Source organism: Anomaloglossus baeobatrachus, chromosome 10, assembly GCF_048569485.1.
Source record: "Anomaloglossus baeobatrachus isolate aAnoBae1 chromosome 10, aAnoBae1.hap1, whole genome shotgun sequence".
Lineage (NCBI taxonomy): Eukaryota > Metazoa > Chordata > Amphibia > Anura > Aromobatidae > Anomaloglossus > Anomaloglossus baeobatrachus.
Window position 1 is genome coordinate 111,694,600 of NC_134362.1, and position 24,527 is coordinate 111,719,126.

The following is a 24,527-nucleotide window of genomic DNA, read 5'->3' on the forward strand; positions in this document are numbered from 1 at the left end:
TTCAAGCTGCATGGATAATGTTCATTTAAATGATGTGCATAGAAAGACTCAGGGTGTACATGTAATCTCGGAGTCACCGACTAGACAATGGCTACTAAGGTAATCACATTAGCAATACACAACTACAATACAATGGTTACTGGAAAAGTGTGGAGAACAATACGTCTGGCTTTCAATGGCCAACACAATTACATTGAGTCAACAAGAGTCTTGTAAAAACAATGAGGGACTTCTCCCCCGTCTATAGACAATCTATCATGCTGTCTGGCTGGATTTTAAGAAACTTTAACCCATGAGAGTCCATGTCGTCACACTATTGAGGTCATATTTATCGAGCACTTCCCTTCCTGTCATCCAGCGTCTCTCTTCCACATTCATAACATCTTGCATTCTCTTGATGCCCTTCTCTTTCCATCCCAGAAATAACTTGTTGTCTCGTCCCTGAGGGAAATTTGGGGATGCCCAGGGATTTAAATACTTAGACACCTTCCAGGAAAGTCCCAGTTTCTTTCTAACTAGTCTCCAAGTTAACATGGTGTCTCGAAATATGATAGAGTTTCTTATGTGACCCTCAGTCCTAGACAATGGGGCATGGAGAATGGACTTCAGGCATGGCCGGCTTTAGGCATGTGTGACTTGTGCGGTCGCACAGGGCGCCGACGGCCATGCTTCAGGGGGGGGGCGCCGCAGAGAGGTAAGAAGTAAATTTCCTGCCTCCTCCGGTCCCAGCACTGCGTTTTTATTGTAACGCCGCTGTGCAGGCAGAAGGCAATGATGGGAGAAGCTACAGGGAGACCCTATGTGTGAAGCTTAACGTACTGTCTCCAGCGGCGCCTCTCCATCCCTTTCTTGAAGCCTGGCAACCGGGCACCCGTGCCGTGCATACAAGCGGTGTGATTGGCACGGAGACAGAAAGATGAGTTTCATCTACTGCCCCTGCTCCAATCAGTGAACGTGCGCATCCAGTCGCTCTCCCGCCTAGCTCCACGGATTCACCTCATCTCACATCCCCAGACCTCGACAGCAGAGAGAAGATCATGCCCTGTATGTGACCGCAGCGCAGGTGCAGTTTATTGCAGGCAGTCCTACCAGGTGTAGAATTGGCGCGATAGCTGTCTGTGCGGGTGGGCGGCCGGGTTTCTGCCTCTCTGTGTGGGCGGCTGGCTGCCTGCCTCTCTGTGCGGGTGGGCGGCCGGGTGCCTGCCTCTCTGTGTGGGTGGCCGGCTGTCTCTCTGTGTGGGCGGCCAGCTGCGTGCCTCTCTGTGCGGGCGGGCGGCTGGGTGCCTGCCTCTCTGAGCGGGCGGCCGGCTACCTCTCTGTGCGGGCGGGCGGGTGCCTGCCTCTCTGTGCGGGCGGGCGGCCAGCTACCTGCCTCTCTATGTGGACAGCAGGCTGTCTCTCTGTGCGGGCGGCCAGCTGCCTGACTCTCTGTGCGGGCGGGCGGGTGGCCGGGTGCCTGCCTCTCTGTGTGGGCAGCCGGCTGCCTCTCTGTGCGGGCGGGTGGGTGTCTGCCTCTCTGTGCGGGCGGCCAGCTGCCTCCCTCTCTGTGCAGGCGGGCGGGCGCTGCCTGCCTCTCTGTGTGGGCGGCTGGCTGTCTCTCTGTGCGGGTGGCCAGCTGCCTGCCTCTTTGTGCGGGCGGGCGGCCGGGTGCCTGCCTCTCTGGGCTGGAGGCCGGCCAGCTGTATATCTGTCTGTGCAGGCAGCGGTGGCTGTGTGTAGCAGGGTAGTGTGGCTGATGTCCCAGATGCTCTGGGTTCAAATGATGGCGTCCGGGGAGGCGCGTGTGCAGATGGAGCCCTCAGCTCAAGATCTTGTCATTGAACTGAGAGCTCAGTCTGCGCACGCACTGCTCCAGGACGCTATTTCTTGGAAGCCCGCACCGCTGACAGAACATCTGGGACACCAGCCGCACCGGCCTGCTCCACACATCCAGCACAGCTTCCGCTGCCAGCACAGCCCTACCGCTGCCAGCACAGCCCACACCGGTCCCACTGCCGTGCCTGCCTCCTGTGACTTTGCTCCCCCTCCAGTAAGACAACAATGGAGTATAAGACAGACCCCAAAAAATATGGTATGTGCTATTGTTACCATCAAGGATATGTGATTGTGTTCCTGGAGTGGGCATCATTTTCATGCAAGGGGTGTTGTGTGTGTGTGTGTGTGTGAGTACTTACATCGTAGTATATTAATATGCACCCATTATTGTAAAATGGCACCTCCTTGAAGCATAACCACATACACCCTTTGTAATAAAATGATGCCCCACTCCAGTCCATAAAAGGGAAGTCCACTACTTGGACAACCCCTTCTCATTCCCCTTGTTTGCCCCAAAAACATAAAGAAAGCTATACGCCCCTCTGGTGCAGCCTCGGTTCCAGCGATGTCTAAAACTGCGTTCCAGGGGCATCTGTGAAATTGTTATGATACACCAGCCCCAAAAGCAATCAGCGCCAGCTTCCTTCTGCCCACCTTTCGACATTTCGGCAGAAATTCAGTGTAGCGCTCACATCCTGCTCAAATGTCTGAAGGCGGAGAGAGACACTGGGCGCTGTTTGGTCAAGGGGCCTCATAGAACGCAGCTTTAGACATCACTGAAACCGAGGCCGTACCGGAGGGGAGTATAGCTTTATTTATCTTTCTGGGGCAAATAAGGGGAATGAGAAGGGGTTGTTGACATCCCTTTATTTATGGATTGAAGTGGTGAATCAATTTATTACAAAGGGTGTCTGTGGTTATGCTTCAACAAGTGGAATGAATAGGGGTTGTCAAATTTAGTGGACAGCCCTTTTAAAGGGGCTGTTCTTTTAGTAAATATCTAGCCTAAGGTGGAGGTTATTATAAAGAAATTATAATGTTGTTACACAAACACCGTAAAAAAAAAAAAAAAAAACTTTGGGAAAAATCACTCCAAAAATGTTTTTTAGTATTACTGAAAACACAGAAATTGAATAAAAAGCCAACAAAAGTCATATGTGAAGGAATCAGTCATCACTTTTATTGCGTGGTGAACTGAGCAAAAAATTGAAAAGAATAAGCGAGTTGCTAGTTTTCCCTCATTTTGCTTCTGAAAAATCTGAATAAATAGCAATCAAGAAATATTATGTACCCCATAATAGTACCAAAAAAATCCTTCAGTTTATTGCGCAAAAAATAAGCTTCCACACAGCCCTGTTCACTCCAAAAAGAAAAAAGTTACAGTTCTCACAATATGGCGACGAAAAAAAAATTTTTTTATAAAGAAAAAAAGCATTTTCACTGTGTGACAGAAGCTGAACAATATAAATCTGGTATCACTGTAACAGCACCAACAAAGAGACTCTGTCAGCAGGCTTTTGCTACGTCACCAGAGATTACTGACTGCATCCGTTCTGACATATTTTAGGATTTAAAGGCCGCTTTACACACTGCGATATCGTGACCGATATCGCTAGCGTGCGTACCCGCCACCATCGGTTGTGCGACACCTGCAAATCGCTGCCCGTGGCGCACAACATCGCGCTGACTCGTCACACTACTTACCTGCCTAACGACGTCGCTGTGACCGGCGAACCGCCTCCTTCTAAGGGGGCGGTTTGTTCAGCGTCACAGCGACATCACAGCAGCGTCACCGAACCAACGCCCAATAGAAGTGGAGGGGCGGAGATGAGCGGGACGTAACATCCCGCCCACCTCCTTCCTTCCTCATTGCCGGTTGCCGCCGGTAAGGTGAGGTTCCTCGTTCCTGTGGTGTCACACATAGCGATGTGTGCTGCCGGAGGAGCGACGAACTACTTCGTATACCGAGCAGCAACGATATTCGAGAATAGGGGGGCATGTCACCGACGAGCGATTTTCACCGTTTTTGCGACGATTCAAAATCGCTCATAGGTGTCACACGCAAAGACATTGCTAAAGTGTCCGGATGTGCGTCACAAATTTCGTGACCCCAACGAGATCTCTTGAGCGACGTCGCAGCGTGTAAAGCGGCCTTTAGATTTTTGGTCTGTTTCCTATGTCAGTGAAAAACAAAGACGATTTTCACTGACGCGTTAAAAGCGCATGTGTCCCTTTGTGTGCCGTGATTCACGGCACACGTGGGTTGTCAATGTGCAATTCGTGATCTGTGATACATGATAGCACATTGAGATAAACTCACCTGCCCCCGCTCCTGCTGAACTCTCCGGGCCCGCTACATCCGGCGCCGCTGTTTCTCCCCTCTGCAACTACTTCCGGGTTGGTTGTGCCGTGCATAAATGAATATGCATGACAGTAATTAGCCTGACAGGAAGCAGCAGCCAGCAGAGGCTGGAGACAGCGTCGCTGGAGAAGTTGAATATAGAAATCACTTTATTTTCAGTGTCCATGTTTTTATGGTACATGTTTCACAGATCACACCATAGTGTGGTCTGTGGGACATCAGTGATGTCAGAAAAAAATGGACATGTTTCTGTGCGCAACAGATAAAGCGTGTGAGCAACAGGGAGTACCTGCCTAAAAAAGCTCTGCAAATACACCATAGCAAAGGGACATGATGCACAGCAATTTCAAAATGATTTTGCTGTGCACATGTTCCGTCTTTGGTTCATTATTTTAGCCACTGTAGGCTTCAAAAGCCATGAAACGGCTAAAAGAAGTAACCTTCTCATTCTTGGGGCGTCTAAAATTAGAAGAAGCCCCTCGCTCTATATACTTAAAGGACACAGAATACAGTCATTGCATAAACACCAGAAATGAAGCAGTAACAACGGCACATACATATAGACTTTCAGGATGTTTTTTGCAAATGATTTTTATTTTTTTTTAAATAACTAAATTGCAGTATGCTTAGGGTGAGGCTTTCTTGTCATTTTGCAGTACATGAAAAAAACAAACGCAGCAGAAAAGCAATACAACCGGGCACCGGCGTCTTGTGATCTGCAGCCAATCAGCGGCTGCCTCACTATCCCTCTTTCAAAACTGTAATCCAGAAGAAATGAGAGCTGCCGCTGTTTTATGACTTCCTCTGGATATCAGTTTTATTCAAAGGATGAGCGAGTAAACGAGCTGCTGATTGGCTGCAGGTCGCCTGTGACATGGTCTGGGGACAGCAAAGGGTAATTTGGCACAGGGCACCATTTAGCCTAAGGCCGGCCCTGACTTCAGGTCCCATGGTGTTGCGTATTTCTTCTCCATGTCATGATCTGAGTGTCTACTTGTTCCTCTCAACCAGTCGATCACGTGTCTCTTAATACACACCAGGTTATACTCCCTAACGTCCGGGAAATTGATTCCTCCCTCCTCCACTGACTTCATCAATGTGCGTAATTTTATTCTGGGTTTCCTTCCCCTCCACACAAAATCCGCATATGCTGCGTTGAGTCTGTTAACATCTTTTAGTTTTAATAGTAGCGGAATTGTCTGAAAGGGATACAGCAGCCTAGGAAAGCTCATCATTTTTATCAAGTGGCATCTTGCCAGCAATGGTAAGGGTAGGCCTTTCCATCCCCTTAGTTGTGTTATGATTTTCCTGATCAGCGGGCCATAATTCATTTTATAAATTGTTTCCACCGTTCTCCCTATCTGCACTCCCAGATATATGATTGATGTCTGTGCTATAGGGATCCCACATATACAACCATCTCTCAGATTTCTCCCAACAATACCGTCACCTCCCCTCAAGAACAAGATCTCACACTTCTTTTTGTTTAACTTAAAGCCTGAGAATGATCCAAATTTTTCAATCATGTCAAGGGTTTGGGGTAAGTCCACGCCTGGGTTTCCCATATACAGTATCACATCATCAGCGAAAAGCGCTATCTTCATTTCTGCCCCCCTTATTTTGATCCCTCTGAAGCTGTTAGGACCCTGGAGAACTCTAGATAATGGCTCAATTGCCAGGTTAAATAGTAGGGGAGATAGCGGGCAGAACTGCCTCGTCCCCTTCATCAGGGGGAACACTTCCGACAGGAAGCCCGGGGTATGTATCCTTGCTCCCGAGTTGGCATATAAACTTCTGATGTAAAGTCTCATTTTACCGGTAATTCTTATGGCCTCCATCACCTTATCTATCCAGTTCCAATTAACATTATCGAACGCTTTCTCAGCGTCAAGTGTAACTAAAGCAGGTTTTGCCCCTCCCTCGGCCAACCCCAATCTAACCGCATCTACCACTAAGATCGTCTTCCTGATGTTGGTAACCGCATTTCTCCCTTTGATAAGCCTTACCTGATGTTCGGAGATTATCCTAGGCAAAATCAGTGCTAGTGTATCGGCCATGATTTTGGACATTATTTTTAAATCCTGATTAATGAGCGATATGGGTCTGTAACTAGAGGGATCATCTAGGTCTTTGTTACCCTTCGGGAGTAATTTAATGTATGCTATGTTGGCATTTCTAGGGATTTCTGTTCCTCCCAGGATTACATTAAAAACTGAGGTTAAGTCCGGTGCAATTAGATCCCTAAGTGCTTTATAAAATTCACTATTAAAACCGTCAGGTCATGGAGCTTTATTGGTGTTGAGCTCCCCGATTGTTCTTGTTACCTCTTCTACTGAAATGTCCGCATTTAGGGCTCCCAGCTCTTGCTCCGTTAAGTTAGGCACTTGAGCTTGTCTTAACCAATCGTCCTCGTCAGTGAAATCATTGTTTACTGACCCATATAGCTTTCTATAGTATTCCCCCAGCACCTTGTTGATATCTTTGGGATCTGTGGTTACCCCCCTCCCTTTGTTTTCATTTTGGAGATTACCGTTGTTTTTCTGCTACCCCTTGCCAAATTTGCCAACATTCTCCCTGCCTTATTGCCGAATCTATGAAGATCAGCTTCCTTGTGAGACCAAAAGAGTTGTTCCTTTTTTTTGGCCCACTCGTCAAAGCCCCTCTTTGCCTCCAACCATCTGTCCCTTGCCAAACTAGACCTATCTACCAGATAATTTGTATATGCTAGCTGCACTGCTTCACTATGGGAGTTATATTTCTCGTTCGTCCTCCGTTTGATCATGGCCGCATATCCCACCAAACGTCCCCGCAGAACCGCTTTTGCCGTTTCCCAGAACAATACTGGAGTCTCCCTGTGTTCCTTGTTGTCCTCTGTGAACTCTTCCCACCACTCTCGCAGTATCTTGTGAAAATTATCCTGTCTGAGGAGGAACGACGGGAATCTCCATATAATGTCAGAACCTCTCCTGAAATTCTCTCTGATGTCCACTCTCACCGGACTGTGATCAGAGATCACCATATTCTCAATCACGCAGTTTTTTTCTCCATTCACAAGATCCTGAGACATCCAAATCTGATCTATGCACGACCAGCTGTCATGTGGGTAGGAGAAGTGTGTATATTCCCTATCGTGTGGGTGGGTTAGCCTCAATATATCTTTTAGCCCTATATCTTCTAATGATACATCCCTGTTTACCATTCTCTTGTCCCCGGGACCCATCTCCCTCTTCCCCCTCCCCTCTCCTTCTGTCTTCAGCCGAGTTCGGTACTGTGTTGATGTCTCCCGCCACTATGATGTTGGGTGCCTCATCTGATAGTATGATAGCTTTCATATTATCATGAAACGTAATCTGATGCAAGTTTGGACCATACACATTGTAAATACTGAGTGTGCCAGCTGGACTAGTAATTGTTAGATGTTGCCACCTTCCCTGATCATCCTCCTCATGAGCCACTACTTCATGGCTGAGCTGTTTGTTTATCAAAATCAATGTGCCCGCCTTCCTACCTTGCGCCGGTGCCCCATAAACTGAACCTACCCAGAATTTCTTCATGCGAAAAAAATCCTCCCTCCCCAAATGGGTTTCTTGTAGTAGAGCAATATCTGTTTTTAATCTTTTCAGGTGCCTTAGAATCATTGCTCGCTTGTTGGGTGATCTTAGGCCCTTAACGTTCCACGTTGTTAATTGTACCATTTTTGCCTAAGTAGACTACTCTTACCATTTCCATCCTTCAAGACCCTAGCATCAGTGGAGACGAGACGGCTAACTCTAAATTCACAGATGGCTCTTCCAGAATGACACTTCCTTTCCCCAACTTGTAAATATAACCCAGAACAACAAAGAAAAAACAAATAACGGACAATTATGCAACATGTCCCTTTTGAGGGAGTGTCGGCGCTTTTCGCCATGTTAGTGACTTCCCCTTTTCCTAGCCAACATATGAAGCTCCCTAGTCACCATTCTTAACAGACATATCCTGTATTTTATCCCCCGCATAACATGCATTGACCGCAAATACTATGTCAGTATTAATGCAATATGGTAAATATGGAAAAACCTTTGTGAGATATTAACAAATGGGTCAGTCTTGAAATTGGGGCACTGTCCAGCTGAATGGATCCAATCTGCTATGCATGGATCTAGTAAGCAATCCAGAGAGAAAAAAAGAGAGAAAAAAAAAGAGAGGGGGGCGGAGCAAAGAGAAAAAAAAAAGTTTAGTGGGACCTCCTTCCCTCCTCCGCGTGGCACCTCTCCCCTCTCATCTTAATGCAATAACATCAGCGTCTTTCCTTGGTTGAGGAAAACAAAAAAGAGAAACAAAAACAGGGTGAACCCACTCACAAATCATGTGTCCGGATTCTTCTCTGGTCGCTGGTCCCTGAGACCCGACCTAGGACTGTGCTGCTGGATTGGACTTAGTCTCCTCTCTCCTCCGACCTCACTTTGCACTTGCCCTCTGTGTTGTTCCTTCTCTCTTCCCAAGCCTGTGGGGTATCCTCTTCCGTTGGTGCCTCCTCCGCTGGATCCTCTGTCCTGTCCTCCCTTCCGGTTCTTGTCTTGCTCTGACATGAGGGTGTTTTCTGCTTCCTTGTGATCTTTATAGTATGAGAATGAGCCATTAGGGTTTCTGACTTTTAGTATAGCCGGGTAGAGCAGCTGGCATTTTACTCTTTTGTTGTACAAGAATGTGCATATTTTACTGAATTCCTTACTTCTCTTAGAAGCATCAACAGAGTAGTCTCCGAAGATTAGCAGTCTGTTGCCTTGGTATTGTAATGGGCATTTTCAGTCTCTGAAAGCCCTCAGTATTTCCTTTTTGTGTTTGTAGTCAAGATATTTGACTATAACCTGTCTGGCTCTTGGTGCGGGTTTATTACTTGAATTTTGTCCATCCCCTTTGTTCACCTCCTGTTGCCTCAGTGGTCCCACTCTGTGGGCCCTCTCCACTCTAAACTTTGCTTTTATGCCCAGGGCCTGTGGTAGCTCCTGCTCACATATCCTGTCTAGCTGTCCCACAGATACCGATTCTGGCAGCTCCACAATACGCAGATTGTTGCGTTTGATCTGTTTTCTAGATCTTCTGCCTTGTCTTTTAAATATTCATTGGATTTCACTAAATTTGCAATTTGCTCCTGCATGCTCTGGATTACATCCTTAGAATCAGAAATTCTCTGTTCTGTGTCTGTTAGTCTATTAGCGTGATCGTTTAACTGCTTTTGTATATTGGCAAGTGAATTTTGTATAGCTGCCTCAATGGCCACTTTTATTTCTTTAGAGAGGTGAGAGGCCACTTCTATTGCCAGTTTTGTTATAATCCCCAGTGAACTCTTGCGGTTGCTCTTTATGACCTGCAGGTGGTGCTGTTCCCTTAGATTTTCTTGTCTGTGCTGATCCTCTGTCTTCTCCCAGTAATTTTCCAGATTGTAATAGCTTTGTGCTTGCACATTTTTTGTTTACTTTAAAAGGGGTATTAATGATTTTATTTAACTTTTGGGAAGATTGGCCAGATCTGTTCCCCCTACACTGTTGGCCTGCATTTTCCTCCTGCCCTTCTAATCCTCCATGCACCCCTTCAGCTCCACCTTCTTCTTCCTCTATCTCTGCTCCTTCTATGTCTCCTGCATCTTCCCATTGCGATCCTCCCTCTTCTGACCCCTGCATCCACTTCTCTGCTGCATCAGTGATCTCTGCCTCCTCATTTACATCCTCCATTTCTCTCCCTCTCAGGCCCAGCTTTGCTATTTCTCTTGCCTTGTTTTCTGGCTCCTCCCCCAGCAGACTTGCTGGCATCATGCTTATCTCCTCCATGCCCTGCAGACATTCAGCGTCACTGCTCCTCCAGGATCCCTCTCCACTGCTGGCACTCCGTAGCAAGTACCGCTCCATACCTGCCGACCTCCTGGTCCCTGCTGTGATACTTGCGAAGGGGCCACGTGAATGGGGGAGCTTTATTCTGACTGATTCCATGGGGGGTGGCAGGAGCTTCTTCTTTATGCCTCTACCTCAGCCAGGACTGGATCTGGAAGCCTTTTTTATGATTTTAGTTATCTCATGATATTGTGGCGAGAAAACAGTGCTAAAAGTAACATTGTTCTGTAGCTGATTGTTAGTTTTTTTTGCATTTGAATAAATCTGTTCTCTCTATATTGTCCACAATAGTATGAGCACGTTGTAAGCACCAATTTGAATAGCCTCTGTTTTTTAATCTGGCTAAAGTGTTTTTTTGATTCTAAAGGGAAAATGTCAGGTCAGGAACAGTTTCTTTTACCGTGTTTCCCCGAAAGTAAGACAGTGTCTTACATTCTTTCTACCCCCAAAAGTCCCACTATGTCTTACTTTCGGGGTATGTCTTATATTGGAAAAAAATCCCACAGCAATCGCAGCAAGTCTCCATGCAATGTACCGTATGGGGACTTGCCGCGATTGCTGCACATGAGGGCACTGAGGCTGCGTGTTTTTGTATGTTGTCCGTGGTCCTGATGGACCACGGACAACATTACTGCAACATTTCTCGGTGGCCGAGCGTTCAGCTGAGCGCCCGACCGCCGGCATGTGACAGCTCTCAGCTAAGCGCTCGGCCGCCGGCATGTCAAGGCGCTCAGCTGGGCGCTCGGCCGCCAGCATGTCAGGGCACTCAGATGAGCGCTCGGCCGCCGGCGTGTCGGGGCGCTCGGCTGGGTGCCCGACCGCCGGCATGTGATGGCTCTCAGCTGGGCGCTCGGCCGCCAGCATGTCAGGGCGCTCAGCTGGGCGCTCGGCCGCCGGCATGTCAGGGCGCTCAGCTGGGCGCTCGGCCGCCGACATGTCAGGGCGCTCAGCTGGGCGTTCGGCCGGTACTGTAAAGAAGAACTGGGCGCTCGGCTGCCGGCATGTCAGGGGGCGCTCAGCTGAGCGCTCGGCCGCCGGCATGTCAGGGCATCAGCTGGGAACTCGGCCGCCGACGTGTCAGGGCGCTCGGCTGGGCGCCCGACCGCCGGCATGTGACGGCTCTCAGCTGGGCGCTCGGCCGCCAGCATGTCAGGGCGCTCAGCTGAGCGCTCGGCCGCCGGCATGTCAGGGCGCTCAGCTGAGCGTTCGGCCGCCGGCATGTCAGGGCGCTCAGCTGAGCGTTCGGCCGCCGGCATGTCAGGGCGCTCAGCTGGGCGCTCGGCTGCCGTCATGTTAGGGCGCTCAGCTGAGCGTTCGGCCGCCGGCATGTCAGGGCGCTCAGCTGGGCGCTCGGCTGCCGGTGTGTCAGGGTGCTCAGCTGGGCGCTCAGCCGTTACTGTAAAGAGGAACTGGGCGCTCGGCCGCCAGCATGTCAGGGCGCTCAGATGAGCGCTCGGCCGCCGGCATGTCAGGGCGCTCAGCTGAGCGCTCGGCCGCCGGCATGTGAGGGCGCTCAGCTGAGCGCTCGGCCGTCGGCGTGTCAGGGCGCTCAGCTGGGCGCTCGGCCGGTACTGTAAAGAAGAAAAAAAAAAATAACGCTTTCCGTTTACTATGTCTTACTTTTGGGGTATGTCTTACATTAGCTGACCCCTCCAAAACCCCCACTACGTCTTACTATCGGGGGTGTCTTACTATCGGGGAAACACGGTAACTCTGATTAGCTCTCCCAAAGGATGTTATTAATTGTATGACGGGGGTGACATGAATTGGCTTGTAAAATAGAATTACAATCGGTTTCTTTTTTAAAAGGAGACGTGTCGATTTTGCCTGAATTACTGGTCAGAGTGACATCTAAATAATTGATTTTATGGGGATCGGTGGAGAAGGTAAATTTTAAATTGAAGGGATTAGTATTGATGAAATCCACAAAACATTTTGCCTCTTCCGGGGTACCCCTCCATATAATTAGTAGGTCATCAATGTACCTAGTATAAAAAAATAATGTGGTCTGTAAATAAATTATTGGAAGTGTTGAAAATGTAGGCTTCTTCAAATATGACTACCACAATATTAGCTAATGAGGGGGAAAATTTCCCCCCATGCTGACTCCACATCTCTGCAAAAAAAATTCATTGTCAAAAGAAAAACAATTGTGGGTTAATAAAAAATGGACAGCCGAAATAATAAAGTCCTGAATATTAATAGGATAGGAGCTATGATTTCTGAGGAATCGATGAATGCAGTCAATTGCCACGTGATGAGGAATGGAAGGATATAAGCTAATAATATCACAAGTCATCCATAAATAATCAGAATGCCAATTAATAGATTCTACATTATACAAAAGAGCTTTAGTATCTCTTAAAAAGCCCGGCAGTTCTTTGACCAGAGGTTGGAGAAAGAATCGACCCATGATCCCAATTGTTCCCCTAAAGAGCCGATGCCCGAGATTATGGGTCTAAAGGGGGGGGGGGAAGACCCCTTTATGAATTTTTGGGAAGGGCGTGGTATATTGGGATCACTGGATGTTCCACTTTAAGATATTCATATATTTTTTCAGTGTATACTCCTTTGCATAGTCCTTCCTCCAGAAGTTTATCAATTTTGTCTTTAAACAGTTTTGTGGGGTCTCCTTTTAGATGGACATAGGTACTCTGGTCATTTATTGTATCTTTATTGATTTTAAGGTATAGCCCTCAGTCTAAAATAACAATCCCTCCCCCCTTGTCTGCCTCTCTGATCACTAAGTTGGTATTCGATTTTAAATCATTAAGGGCTGTCCTCTCATGTGCAGTTAGGTTGTTGTATTCCACTTTATGTAGTTTGTCCAAATGAACTAGATCAAATCGATTTTCTCTTGGAAGACATCAAGAATAGAGGGTCGAGATTGCAGGGGGTAGAAATATGGATTCGATGTCTTGAAGGTTTCTCTGGGCAACATATCATAACTTCTTGATTCTGCTTCAAGGGCTCTTAAATCAGTCAGTTTGATTAACTCATTGAAGCCTGGAACTAAATTGGATTCAACGGTGTTATTATTTGGCAGAGAGTAAGTATCAGAACTAGATATGGAATCTTCAGAAAAATGACATTTTAGTGTGAGATTCCTTGCAAATTTTTGGTGGGGCAAAAGTTTAAGCCTTTAGACAAAATGGAAATTTGATGCTGTGTTATTATTTGGGCAGATAAGTTCCATACCGGGCAGGTTAATGTCGCTTCTTCTTTCTCCAACGATCTGGATAGCGATTGCCTGCGGTGTTTTCTTCCACCTCTTCGTATGCGTTTTTTTAAAACGTTTTTGTGGTTTTTTTGGGGTTGTTGTTATCTGTTCGTGTTCCCCCTATTTCCTCAGAAGATGAATCTGAGGAATTGTCAGCTGTATAGTTAGTAGAGGCTGAAGAAAAACTTGTTTCACCAAAGCTGACTTTTCTATTACAATTTTTGAAAAAAGGTTTTGCGTGTGTTCAAACCAAAGGGTATACGGGTGTTTAATTTAAAAATCCAGAAGGATTCCCTATTCACCCCCTCTAATGGGCTTGAACACCTTTTCTATGCCTATGAATTTAAATGTGGAAAGAGATCTATCATGTATGTCCACAAAAGGTTTAGAAACAGCTGAAATATTAATCGCAGATGCATTTAAGGTGTCTGACATGTGGCGTCTAATCCTTTTTTTTTAAAGGTCCACCTGTACAGCCAATATACTGGACCATACAAGCAGTGCATTCAGCAAGATAGATGTAACGTCCGGGTGGTGTTACAATTAATGTAGCTCTTAATGTTGTAAGTAGCCCCTGTATTGGTGGAAAAAAAAGAGACGGAGAGCTGTATTAAAAGTGTTTTATTTGCTATGTGTTTTTATATATTCTTCACAGTCTGTGTGTTTTTTCTATAATACTCTTGTTTTTAAGTCACAAATGGGAATTTTTTCTGTGTGTTTTATATGTCTTTCAATATGTGCACAAGCTGTGAATAATTGTTTTTTAATTAGCAAAATGATTCCTCCCTATGACGCGTCTTTGGATTTGTATCAAATACTTGCCTCTTGGAAACACTACTCACTCCATGATTAAGACCGCAAGGTTGAAACGCGTAGGACAAGGACCATCCCCGCGTCTCTCACTGTGTGCCCCAATGCCCTCGTGTGTGATATGCTGCTTTTAATGGACTAAATAAACGTCTTAAGTTTTAATACATCTCTCCGTCTCTCCGATGCTGGAAATCTTTTTTTTTTCTATGCACGTTTCTTTCCGCCCGAGCCAGGGCGTACCGTGCATCGGAAAGGGATGTTTTGGACTATAAAATGAATCAAATTTATACTTGGCGACCATCCTTCCAAACCACTACTAATTCTCACAATAAGAATTATAAGAAAAACCTTTTTTCAAAAATTGTAATAGAAAAGTCAGCTTTGGTGAAACAAGTTTTCCTTCAGCCTCTACTAACTATACAGCTGACGATTCCTCAGATTCATCTTCTGAGGAAATAGGGGGAACACGAACAGATAACAACAACCCCAAAAAAATCACAAAAACGTTTTAAAAAAACGCATATGAAGAGGTGGAAGAAAACATCGCAGGCAATCGCTATCCAGACTGTCGGAAAATGAAGAAGCGACTTTAACCTGTCCGGTATGGAACTTATCTGCCCAAATAATAACACAGCATCAAATTTCCATTTTGTCTAAAGGCTTAAACTTTTGCCCCACCCAAAAATTTGACATTTTCAATACTTTACTGGATATAAACAAATTTGCAAGGAATCTCACACTAAAATGTCATTTTTCTAAAGATTCCATATCCAGTTCTGATACTTACTCTCTTTTTACTACTTTTTGCAGAGATGTGGAGTCAGCATGGGGGGGAAATTTTCCCCATCATTAGCTAATATTGTGGTAGCGTTGTTTGAAGAAGCCTACATTTTCAACACTTCCAATAATTTATTTACAGACCACATTATTTTTTATACTAGGTACATTGATGACCTACTAATTATATGGAGGGGTACCCCGGAAGAGGTAAAATGTTTAGTGAATTTCATCAATACTAATCCCTTCAATTTAAAATTTACCTTCTCCACCGATCCCCATAAAATCAATTATTTAGATGTCACTCTGACCAGTAATTCAGGCAAAATCGACACGTCTCCTTTTAAAAAAGAAACCGATTGTAATTCTATTTTACAAGCCAATTCATGTCACCCCCGTCATACAATTAATAACATATCCCTTTGGGAGAGCTAATCAGAGTTAAGAGAAACTGTTCCCGACCTGACATTTTCCCTTTAGAATCGAGAAAAACTTTAGCCAGATTAAAAAACAGAGGCTATTCAAATTGGTGCTTACAACATGCTCATACTATTGTGGACAATATAGAGAGAGCAGATTTATTCAAATGCAAAAAAACTAGCAATCAGCTACAGAACAATGTTTCTCGCCACAATATCATGAGATAACTAAAATCATAAAAAAATACCTGCCAATTTTACATCAAGATGCCAAACTACATTCTATCCTTGAAAAATATAAAATTAACTTTGTAGCCAAACGAACTACTAGTTTGGCTAACATTCTATCGCCAAGTGTTATTAGTAGTCATACTTCTGGAAAGACCTGGCTATCTTATTCTGGTTTCTATGGATGTGGACACGATCAGTGCGTTTCATGCAAGTTTGTGAACAAAAGTAAAACTTTTTTTTCCACCAATACAGGGGCTACTTACAACATTAAGAGCTACATTAATTGTAACACCCCCCATGTTATCTATCTTGCTGAATGCACTGCTTGTATGGTCCAGTATATTGGCTGTACAGGTGGACCTTTAAAAAAAAGGATTAGACGCCACATGTCAGACACCTTAAATGCATCTGCGATTAATATTTCAGCTGTTTCTAAACATTTTGTGGACATATATGATAGATCTCTTTCCACATTTAAATTCATGGGCATAGAGAAGGTGTTCAAGCCCATTAGAGGGGGTGACCACAGGAGAAAGCTCCTGAATAGGGAATCTTTCTGGATTTTTAAATTAAACACCCGTATACCCTTTGGTTTGAACACGTGCCAAGACCTTATCATTCAATACACCTAATAATATACACCCTCTTCTTGTCCATTACATATACATTTTTTTCAAACATTTCTGTTTTTTATCGGACAGTTACCTTCCTTCTTGCGGTGTCATCTTATTGGCATATACTAAGCCGTTGCTGCGGTTTCTTTTCTGATTGAAGCCATGTTCAGAACGCAGATTGATTATTCTTTTTGATGTCCTTCTTCTTTTGGCCTTGTAGAACTTATTTGCGACTTTTTTATTGCACCGACACTTCTTGTATCATCTCGGGCAATTTTTCAACTTACTTTCTTCACATCTATGCTTTCCCAAGAAATTTCAGACATACTCAACTGTTAACAACATATATTATGTCACTGCTGCACTTTTTCGCTGCGGCTATCCTTGATACAAGGCAGCATTTAACATGTAAAGCTAACCTATGTCCGTTTTTATGGAATTGCACTTGTAATTTCTATAACACGTTACTATTTAATATATTAATTCCTCAATAATTCATATAATAAATTTTATGATGGGATCCCTTTTCCTTGAAAGGATTAACAATAGAGAGGGATAGAAAGGGAAAAGGAAAGAAAAAAGAAATAAGAAAAAGAAAAATATACAAAAAACTAGACAATACAACAAATCTTCATAGTATTTTCCCCTAAGAATTATTTTCAGTATATATTTAATACACTGACACTTATTTCCTTAATATGTCAGCTTCTTTTTTATTTATGATGGGGTACGCATTATCTGAAGTAACTTCATTATATAAATTCTATTACATCAATCCTTTTTCCCGACAATATACCCATCATCTTATAAATTCCTGTATCTCTCAAAGAACAGTTTACATATTTATTCAATTTTTCTTTTTTGCTTCCTTACCTTCATATACATGGATTTCATAGTTTTATTTATGATATACTATCAATTTATTTGCTATGTGTTTTTATATATTCTTCACAGTCTGTGTGTTTTTTCTATAATATTCTTGTTTTTAAGTCACAAATGGGATTTTTTTCTGTGTGTTTTATATGTCTTTCAATATGTGCACAAGCTGTGAATAATTGTTTTTTAATTAGCAAAATTATTCCTCCTTATGACGCTTCTTTGGATTTGTATCAAATACTTGCCTCTTGGAAACACTACTCACTCTATGATTAAGACCACAAGGTTGAAACGCGTAGGACAAGGACCATCCCCGCGTCTCTCACTGTGTGCCCCAATGCCCTCGTGTGTGATATGCTGCTTTTAATGGACTAAATAAACGTCTTAAGTTTTAATACATCTCTCCGTCTCTCCGATGCTGGAAATCTTTTTTTTTTCTATGCAATGATCTCTTTAAGGGTGCAGTCCCACATGCCCTTATCTTGCGCGAGTCTCGCATAGCATCACCCGCCACAGCTGCACGCTCTGCTTACAGGAGCGGCTCAGCTGCATATATTTCTATGCAGCTGAGACACTCCTGTCCGGACAGTGCGGCCGTGCCAAGTGATGCGATGCAAGATACGCGCAAGTGGGACGGCACCCTAAGACTTGTTCTGAGGTCTAATCACTTGATGTACCTCATATCCATGATAATATCAGTCAGAAGCAGCTTGCTGAGGGTTTTCAAAATTCCACAGATGTTTTTTTCCTTATTGCACTATTGTAGACTATAATCCAATTTCTAATACTAGTATATACCGATTTACTTCAGTGCAGTAAAGGAACACTTGAAGGATTCATTCTCTAGACGTGTCCTGACAATAATATTTATATATTATTTTTCTTCTTTGTCCTTATGGTGTTTGAAGTTTACTGAATGGTTGAGAGTTGGGAGCCTCCCAGTCATTTAATGCTCCCAGATTCAATACAAATCCCAGGACATATTAGTGAAAGGAGATGAAGACTCCTTAATCCCTCAAGCTTCATCTTGAACACTACAAACTGGTTGTCTCTCCAGCTTGGCAGCTGCATATGAAAACAAGTCCTAAAGGGTGCTTTAAACGCTGCGACATCGTTAGCGATGTCGTGCGCGATAGCACCCGCCCCCGTCGTACGTGCGACATGTGGTGATCGCTGCCATAGCGAACATTATCTCTACGGCAGCGTCACACGCACATACCTGTTCAGCGACGTCGCTGTGACCGCCGAACAATCCCTCCTTCAAGGGGGAGGTGCGTTCGGCATCACAGCTACGTCACTAAGCGGCCACCCAATAGCAGAGGAGGGGCGAAGATGAGCGGCCAGAACATGCCACCCACCTCCTTCCTTCCTCATTGCCGGTGGACGCAGTTAAGGAGATGTTCGTCGTTCCTGCAGTGTCACACACAGCAATGTGTGATGCCGCAGAAACGAGGAACAACCTGTGGCATGCCCCACCATCGATATTTGGTAAAGGAGCGACGTGTCAATGATCACCGATTTTTGCCGTTTTTTCGATCGTTGAACGTCGCTCCTAGCTGGCACACGCTGCGATGTCGCTATCGGAGCTGGATGTGCGTCACAACCACCGTGACCCCGACGATATATCGTTAGCTATGTGGCAGCGTGTAAAGCACCCTTTACACTCCATAATATGGACATATTCCCAATATTCCCTGTAGCTATGGGAGAGCTTCTCTGTCTGTACAGACCGTGACTGTAAGGCAGCAGGTGCCTAGGACCTGTACTGTGCAGCTCACTTCATACCCGAGATACTGTTAAGGGTGCTTTACACGCTGCGATATCGCTAACGATTTATCGTCTGGGTCACGGTGTTTGTGACGCACATCCGGCGTCGTTAGCAACATCACAGCATGTGACACATACGTGCGACCTTCAACGATCGCAAAAGTGGTAAAAATCGTTGGTGTTGGAGAGGTTGATCAAACACCAAATATTGTTGTCTGGTGAGTAGCGATGTTGTTCCTCGTTCCTGCAGCATCACACATTGCTTTGTGTGGCACCGCAGGAGCGACGAACATCTCCTTACCTCCGTCCACCAGCAATGAGGAAAGAAGGAGGTGGGCAGCATGTTCCAGCCGCTCATCTCCGCCCCTCCTCTGCTATTGGATGGCTGCCGTGTGACATCGCTGTGATGCCGCACGAACCGCCCCCTTAGAAGGGAGGCGGATCGCTGGCAACAGCGACGTCCTAGGATAGGTAAGTCCGTGTGATGGATGTTAGCGATGTTGTGCGCCATTGGCAGCGATTTGCCCGTGTCGCACAACCGACAGGGGCGGGTACGCTCGCTAGCGATATCGGTACTGATATCGCAGCGTGTAAAGTACCCTTTAGTCATAACCCTAGAACAAGGCTTTGTAAGTTTGTAGGGCTCCTGGTGGGTCAGTGGCATACTGATTATGCAGACTATATGGGATATAGGGTTCTTATTAAGTTATAAGTGAATACCCTTCTCTCAGGGAAGTGAACTGTATCAATAAATTCACAGTGTTATAAACAATATTCTAAACACAACAAGGAGCTACATGTGTTCAAATAAAATTTTATGTTGTATTTATTTTTTAAAAATCCATCACAATTATCTAAATATTAAAATCCATCAAAGATACCATTAGACATAAGAGGTGTGTTGTAGTGATTTATCAAATGCAGGCTGAATGGGTAAATCACACAATAATTATATTTTTATCAATGATTAAGCCAGAGATTCTGATAATGCAAAATGCAAAAATTCAGTAGAAGTCAGTGTACTAAATCTCTATAAATATGAGAAAAATTCTCAAATACAAGTGTAGCACCCAGGGATATGGGGTACTCTGTTCCGAGCAGTGTACGTCTTGGGAATGTCACGAGGGTGGCTTTACCAGGTTCCGTGCCCTGGGCCCTTTTTGTGATGGGGATATTTAGAGGGGAGATTTGAATAGAGTATTCGTGACGCCACTTGCGGTGTCGCTGCCAAGTATAGGGAGCCGCCGCTGCAGAATGTCTCTACTGGGGCTGATGGTATTAGCAGCTAGCATGGTAGTCCCTCCGCAAGTAGGGTAATGCCCCAGCGGGTGTATGGTGCAGTGGGCATCGGAAGAAGGAGTCCAGATAGGTATTCAGTGCAACTGGTTTACTCACTTTTGGGATGTTAACTGGTTGCCCGAGGCTGGCTGGTTTCGCCTCCAGGTCCCCTTCGTCCCAGTGCCAGTTTGGTTCTCTGATACCTTTTTCCCCTGCACATGTCTCTGGTAAGTGGGTCCCCGTGGTATGGAACACTGGGGGTCCCCGGTCTGTGGTTTGTCCTCTTCTGTCCACCTGACTGTAGCGTGAGCCCCGTGGGGTTGCAGTCTCTGGTCCGGTCCCCGGTTCTCCCTTTGCTACTGAGTCTTTGGATTCTTTAGGGTCAGCAAGGTCCTTGATGGTCCCCTTGGCTGTGCAGGTGTTAACAGGTCGGCATGAAGCTCTTTCTTGTCCTAGGGTCCTGTACCCCGTCGGTGCGTAGTTCCGGGAGTACTCCACCATACTCTACTGGTAACCACCTCTCCTGGGTACCAGGTCACAGTCAACCCAGGTCAGGGTGTCACTTCACTTCCACCTTCACCCTTCCACAGTCACTACTCAACTCCACTGACTACTCTCCACAGTCTGCCCCTCCCACCTGGTCAACTAGTGGACTCCAGTGGCTCCCCCTCTAGACGGCCATCCATTGGTCCCACCTTAGCTGGGTACCATTGTATGGGGGATTTGTTGGGGAAAACTGGGATTACCTGGGTTTTTGGTGTTACCGGCACTGGGGTTCTGGGTCCTTAAGGGGGTAGGCCCTGCATCCTTGCGGGGATGCAGAACCTTGTAGCACCCTGAGGGTTTCAGGGGCGCTACATTCCCCCTTGGTAAATTCCAACACGGCCTCGGGCTGCAAGGTAAAACTGGTTACACATTTTTTTCTTTTATTTTCAACAGGTAATATAAACAGGTCTATCCCCCGCAGGGGAGGTTCATTACTTCAATGTTGCAACCTGAGTATCCCTCCCTGCACCCACCACCCAAAGATCGTGGTCCCAGAACCCTTCTAAGGAGGCAGGTCACCAGTTTCATTAGTGACCAGGTCTCAGCCGCTCTGCCGCAGACCTTTCCTGCACCCGGCCTCTCCTGGTGGTGGTGCTCACAGCAATGTCCGCTGGATGGGTGTACCCTGGTGGGGCACAACTGGTGCAATTATTGACAGGAACACAAGTTTGTGTTGGCTGCTGCCAGTCCTGCAGCCTGGATCCATTTTTATATCAAAAACATTTAAAAAACTGGGAACTTGGTAAACGGAAACAGTCCAATGTTCAAACGAGAACACAATTTTCAAAAGGCATTTTAAGTAAACAGTGAACAATTTAACTGGTAGCTTAGCAGGTCATGGCTACCATGGTGCTGGGTACAGTCCATCAGGTTCACTTGGCCTCCTGGTATCAGCACTTAGTCTGTGTGCACTGGTCCCGTGCACCTGCACTGCCTCCTGGTGGTAGCTGAGGGACTGATGCTGAAGTGAGTGCTACAATGGGAGCGGGGGCTGGCTTTTCACCAAGAACCTCAACATTAAGAGCATACCAGCCCCACTCTCCATAGTGCCGGGTGTAGGCCACTTTGTCTCCCACATGCAAGTCCAGATCAGGGTGTCCTCTGGGGAGATGACCTTGATGGTCCCTTTGGCTGTGCAGGTGTTAACAAGTCAGCTTGAAGGTCTTTCCTATCCTAGGGTCCTGTACCCCGTTGGTGCGTAGTTCCAGGAGTATTCCACCGGCAACTACTTCTCCCAGGTACCAGGTCACCGTCAACCCGGGTCAAGGTGTCACTTCACTTCCACCTTCACCCTTCCACAGTCACTACTCAACTCCACTGACCACTCTCCACAGTCTGCCCCTCCCACCTGGTCAACTAGTGGACTCCAGTGGCTCCACCTCTAGCTGGGTACCATTGTATGGGGGATTTGTTGGGGGAAAACTGGGATTACCTGGGTTTTTGGTGTTACCGATACTGGGGTTCTGGGTCCCTAAGGGAGTAGGTCCTGCATCCTTGCGGGGATGCAGAACCTTGTAGCACCCTGAGGGCTTCAGGGGCGCTACACGAGCTAGTCATATTGACATCTGGTATGCCAAGGTAAGGCTAGGCCTGTGTCATGCACTACTCAAAATACAGCATAAATACAAGAGGACCAGAGTATAAAGTGCAAAAGTAACAAACTTTATTATCAAGGAATATTAATAAAATCAAACAGGAAAGAAATAAAAAACACTGTGTATTAAAAATAAGCATGAAAATAGGGATATGATGGTTCATGATATGAAGTAAGTGTTCTATCCACATACATAGTATAATAAGGGAGATTAAGGAGAGGGGAGGCATACGGATACATGGTACAAATTGAGAGTATCTACAGCCCCCCTAAAAATACCTCCTTCTTCCTTGCATAGAGTAGAAATATTGCATATAAACAGCAAGGAAGTTGACTAAATTAGAACAATCTCCAAAAGATGTAATAGGAATTGGATCAATACCAAATGTTAAATGTTGAAGGAGTCAATAAGCATAAATCCCTGAAAGTACTAGAAGTAATAGTAAAGAGCACATTACCTAAAGTGCTGTGTGCAAAGAAGTATACAGGGTAAATCCTGCACCATCAGAATATCTTCATGAAAGGACCTAGGGACCCCCAACACACGTTTCACTAGCGTATTGTTGCTTCATCAGAGTGGAAGATCCTAATGGTGTACGGGTAAGGGCAGGTATAAATAACCCCTCCATTTAATTAATGACCGGCAGGTGTTAAACATAATTGCATGTGTGCATTGTCATATAGGAAAGTACGTAAGACAGTGAGCATGTATTTATCAGGTCAAGATTCCGCCAGCTATGACATATCATAATACATAAATACAACAATGTAATAACCAAAAGGGGGGGTGGGAGTTCTTCTCCAGGCTGAGGTAATAAAGAGGGGGAGTGTTTCCCGCCTGATTTTTATGCCCCTCTTTTGACCCTCCGTCTTTCTTTTCCACCAGTCCTTTTAAATTTCGTATCCAATGCCGATATCCAAACCTAGATTCTTACTTTAACCCTTGCAGTCCCTGGCTCCTTCGTTATACACTGTGGAGCCTACAAGGGACATGGATGAGGAGGGGGCATTGCAGCGTTATTAAAGGCTGCACACTGCATAGTGAAAAACAACCATGACTAAGAGAAGAAATACACATGGGACCACCTCTTCCCTCATTGGGGATTTGTTTTCCTACACTTTTGGACTTGGTATTTACTTTATAGACTTTTTGGTTCTCCCCTTTACCTTATTTTGGTCCTTCGTATGTTGACACGATGCATCATTATTTCTTTTATATATATATATATATATATATATATATATATATATATATACTGTATATATATATATATATGGTGTTCAAACTAACAGCTTGCACTACTGAGCATTTTCTTGTCTAGTGCGGTTATACAACTTTATATTTACTGTGAATTTTGGATTCCTGTTTTCAGTGGCCCTGTGTGTGGATCCCACCCTTTATCTTGGGTTGGGACTGTCCTACAATTCGGGCACCTCAGCCTGCACCTATTTAATTTTGATGTTGTTTCTGCATATTTTTATGGCTTTTCAGTAAAAATGTACATTTTGTAATTGAGATACCGCTTTGTGCAGAGCCTGCCTTTTGTCTTTGTCATAATTCTTACATAATGGCAGGGCCCTGACACTCATGGCATGCTGATCTCCCCACATCATGAGGTATCGAGGCACAGGTTGACGACTACTGACCTGTGCTACAGTGCCTTGCGAAAGTATTTACCCCCTTGGCATTTTTCATGTTTTTAAACATGGAATTTCACTCTTTTTTAGGGTTTGCATCAGTTTATGTACAGAACATGCATATAACTGTGAACATTTGATTTTCTTTTTATTGTGAAGCAAACAATAAGCAGGACAAAATAACTGAAAACTTCAGTGTGCATAACTAATGAACCCCATGAAGGCAGTACTTTGTGTAGAGCCTCCTTTTACAGCAATTACAACCAGAGCCGTCACCAGGAATTTCAGGGCCCCATACTGGCAAACCTTTCGGGCCCCCTTGGGACTCCACCCAGGCTCCACCCCCAATTCCGCCTCTACCCCTCAAACCTCCCAAAGTCTCACTGCCACTCTTGAAAAAACATGTGTCATATATATACAGTGCCTATAATTAGTATTCAACCCCCTGCAGATTTAGCAGGTTTGATAAGATGCAAATAAGTTAGAGCCTGCAAACTTCAAACAAGAGCAGGATTTATTAACAGATGCATAAATCTTACAAACCAACAAGTTATGTTGCTCAGTTAAATTTTAATAAATTTTCAACATAAAAGTGTGGGTCAATTATTATTCAACCCCTAGGTTTAATATTTTGTGGAATAACCCTTGTTTGCAATTACAGCTAATAATCGTCTTTTATAAGACCTGATCAGGCCAGCACAGGTCTCTGG